Consider the following 4,576-nt stretch of genomic DNA (forward strand, 5'->3'; position numbering starts at 1 on the left):
GCACACACACACACACACACACACACATAGAGCGGGAGAGGCGTGTTGAGAATGGCTTGAGTGCCAAAATGCAGATATGAAAATAAAATAACAAAGGTGGCGTGACAAATAGAAGTTATAAGATAATACCATGGAGAGATAATCTGAAATATAATATGAGATGAATGTAAGGTGGTCATGAAAATTGCTTGATGCCTTTAATAAAACATGAGACCAAGCGTAATGTATATCTGCAAAATGGCACTCATCTCAAATGGAGCGCGCGATGTAACCAGATATAATTTCAACGAACTCGCTGCATGCGTATGATTCATTCGGTACGTTTACATGATGTCGGGCGAGGAAAGGCGTCTATTTTCGGCGCGGATTTGGATAGCACTCGTTACGGAACGGGACGCTTTTAACGGCTCTTATGGTGTTAAAACAGGAAGCTGATACCGACGTATCACCGTTATCGTATAATATGAATTTATATGACAATGCCTTTCTATTACGGCCGACAATGGCGGCGGCGGCGGCGGCGGCGACGGTGTAATATTACCAAGTCGCCCCGTTGTAATGTATAGCCATATGCACTCGGTTCTCTCTCTCCGCGGACTATAAAGCGAATAATATAGCTCGCACGCAAAATGAAATATTTCAATTGCGGGGACTCGCGTTAATTGCGCGCTCGCTCGCTCGCTCGCGCGGGCGCAGCGTTTCAATTATCGTAATGAATTACGGCGAACGCGAAAATTCCGTTGACGCAAGCGTGGACGAACGCGAATACATGGATCTCTCCTGCGATTGGTCTCGATCGATCTCAATCCAGTTACGGCGTTCGAAAGCGCGCGTGGAATATAATGAATATGTAAATATTCAACGGGGTGCACGGAGCATGTTGTCATTTGTAAATAGCGGGATGCGTGTAACAGGTGGTGTGCTCTCTGTCTCGCCCGGTGTCGTCGCTCATCACTCTTAACAATGGCATACACAGGTGGATCGCGGACGATATAGTGACGGCGAACAGAGTACGGATCCTCGATCCGTCGTACACCGACGACGTCGTACGTCGTATGTCGCTTTCATAGTCGTATCGTTCACTAGCGTGAATTCGTTCACTCGTAGGTTCACTCGTGCGTAGTGCACGTGTGTCGTGTCACATGCAATAGATTTGACTACACACCGATGCACGCACGTATGTACGCGAAGCTCACGGGCGTGGAATGTGCACGGCGTGGGCAATAAAAGTAAACGGCGCATTTTCGTGACCGCTCGTTACCACGCGATAAAATTTACGGATGCTATAAATAATTGCAACAAATATGGAGTGTCGTTTCTTCTCAAATGCTCGTCGCGCTTAATTTGTTAATAAAATTGTCGGAATTTCGAGATCATCCGGTTGAGATTGCCCTGATTATTTGTTAAGACTTCGACGAAACTCATTATAAACTCGCCCTTACAAAGACCTTTCCAAGCCGAAGAGAACTATATTCGAGCTATATTTCGTCGTCCATGAACGATTTGCCAATTTGGATACCGGAAGGTTTCTTTTAGACATTTATTAATGAAAGGTGCGAGACGTAATTAGGGACGCGAACACACATGAGAAATGCCACATTTATTAAAATTAAACACAAATACATAATTTGTTTTAATAATTCATTAAAGCCTTGCTAGGAATGAATCGTTCATGCTTTGAAGATAAGATTTGTGTAACTTGAACATTTTATGATGCCCGAGACGCTCGAAGGGAAATGGGAAAAGGAAATGAAACGATACTAAAACCTGGGTGCGGCTTGAAAGAGATACATTGGGCAGTAGAGAGTGCTTTCGGTTGTAATTCGATGAATCACAAAAATAAAGTTTAATACGAGTTTATATATTGTACTATGAGAATAATCATTTATTTTGTTGATATGTGACACAAAAACTTTCTTACTTTTTAATTAAAAAGTTGTATTCTAATCAAAATTCAGTTAGAATAATTAAAATTAGTTATTTACAAAAAAAAATAAATGATTATTTATACCAAACATTTCTCCCAGCGATAAAACGAGTCGAGAGAAAGTGCGCATCGTGTTCTCCAGTTCCAAGCTCGCCTAATTACGTCATCGCGAGGATGCTTTGCGGTTCGCTTTTTGAATCACCGTCGTGTTGACCTTCGGGTCTCTCGACGAAACGATCGGCGGCACGTGATGTGACGTGGCGATCGATATCTTTATACCGCCCCGACATGCATTGTGTGAAAGGCGTGATCTTTCGCAGGGCTCGTTCTACATCCCGCAGGCCACTGTCGACTGTAACGTAATCGTCCTACGAGCTCGTCGTCGGTCTGACCATCGCCGATCCATCATCGTACCTGCATTATCGTCCGCACTGCAAGATGAATGAACGATCTGAGGGAGAGTACGTAATTCATTCGGCGCGCTGTGAGTCGACGAGATGAAATCACGCGGTGTTATTAACCGGAAAATTCGAATCGATTCACGTCACATCGAATAATCCCGATGGTGGTAGTGCACAGTTTGATAATCACGATAAGTGAGCGCGTTCTTATCGCGACATTGATGAAACACGTGTGCAAGACGCGTCTGTGATCGCGCATCGACTTGACTGGTTGCTCGGATCCACGTGTACAAGCACAAAAGCATCCTTCGAGGAACAGCTCACTCTTCAGTGACCGGTGAGTACTGCTTCATTATCAAGTGCCCTTTGTCAATGGCGTTGTTTACCTAGTTGTGGGCAAACCGACTGACACTTCTGGAGGTTCGCGAAAGATTCGGGAACCTCTCTGATGCCTCTCTTTCGATCTCACGAAACAATTGGAGCGACTTTATTTATTTTTGTATTTACTTTAATGAATCAACAATTATCACTTTGTAAATTAATGCTGTCCAAAATTTGTAATTGTAGACATTGATTTGATGTACATCGAAATTCGTGTTTATTGCCTTCTTTTTTTTTAATGGAGATAGAAAAAAGAAGACGTGAATGTTCAAGATTACAAATTTTGGACATAAAGTCATAGGACATTGGACATAGTTATTCTTGTCTATTTGTTCGGTTGATGTTATCTCAGTGAGTCGTGCTTTTAAAGCTGCGCAGACGATGTTAATATTTCATATTTTAATAAACAGAATCAACGATCACATTAAGAAAAGTTGGATGGAATACGGATATAAAATGAATGAATTTGCTGTTATAATTTTTTTATATCCAAAAGATTCATTTTTCTTTTTATCTAACTTGCAACTAAAACGATGCTTTCGAACATATATCCCTGATTCCAACTCTTCAAGTAGAAGATGTTATCGAGAATAAAACTTTTTCATTCATTCCTTTGAAACTTTTACTCTCTTATGAATTATTCAGTACAAAATAACATATATAAGTTTTTATCCCACGTTATCAAGACTTTTTTTTTTCGTAAAGTATAATAAAAATATATAAATAATACGCGCATGAAGGGAGAAATTCTAAAAATATACTAGTATAATATACACAAAATATGCACCATTTATTACATTATAAATGTGCCGATGATATTTTTGTCATGTGGTTGGAATAATAAAATGAAATTATGCTGATAAGCTCAGTCTTTCGACGTTATTCCGTATAAATTGTATTGCGGCGAGATCGTGAAAGTCATTCCCGTTTCCAACAACATTCAACACTTTATTCGTTCATCGCAGAGAAGCTTATTTTCTTATACGAAAAAGTGAATGTTATTCTTATCGATCGAAGGGCCGAACGTTTTGATGCGATCTTCAATCGGAACGAATCGCCGCAGTGGCGATTCGACATACCGCGGCTTACATGAAACACCAGTACAATGTCGAATGGCTGAATATAATGCGCGCTTAAGCGCTCCATGTTGCGTATATCTTGACGACAGAATGCAATGAATGAAAGCATACCGCAATATCCGCCTCATGCCGGTGGAAGTCGTAACTGCTGGCGTGTCCGCGCTATTACTCCTCAATGGTCGGCCGCGGTTAATTGCGAGGCAATATTCAAAGTAATTCATGGTCCTTGGCAAGAATACGGCCTAATTGACTTGAGCCAAAGCGTTCGATCGGCGGCTGATTGCAGACGGAGAATAAGGCCAATATTGCTCGCGCTCACGAGAGCATCGATTCTTAGTACTCCGAATACCGCGGATCGTAAACCATCTCTCGATATTTTCGTGACACGGAATTACCTCCGAATATCGTCGTAATCATTACGATCATCAGGTAACAATGTAATATAACAAGCGTCAAAAGAAGTCGCAAATATTACAGAACGTACAAATAGCGAAATAGCACTTCTTACTTCAACTCGTAAAAAGCTATCTCGAATCATTGTTAGGCGAGACGAGGTATATGCCATTTTGCCATTTTGCTACCGGTATTCAATTCCGAGCGGGAACTGTGAGAAAGCATAATTAACGCCGTCGGATTGTAAATTCACTCTAGTATAAATATTTGCATCTTGGAACTCCGCGCACAAAGCCTGCATACATTTGAATATATCTTCTTTCCGCGGAGATTCCGCGGGCACACCGCATATCGGCGATACGACTAACATCAGGCTTGACGAGCTTATTTCAATC

This window comes from Atta cephalotes (genome assembly GCF_000143395.1).
Source record: "Atta cephalotes unplaced genomic scaffold scaffold00021, whole genome shotgun sequence".
NCBI lineage: Eukaryota > Metazoa > Arthropoda > Insecta > Hymenoptera > Formicidae > Atta > Atta cephalotes.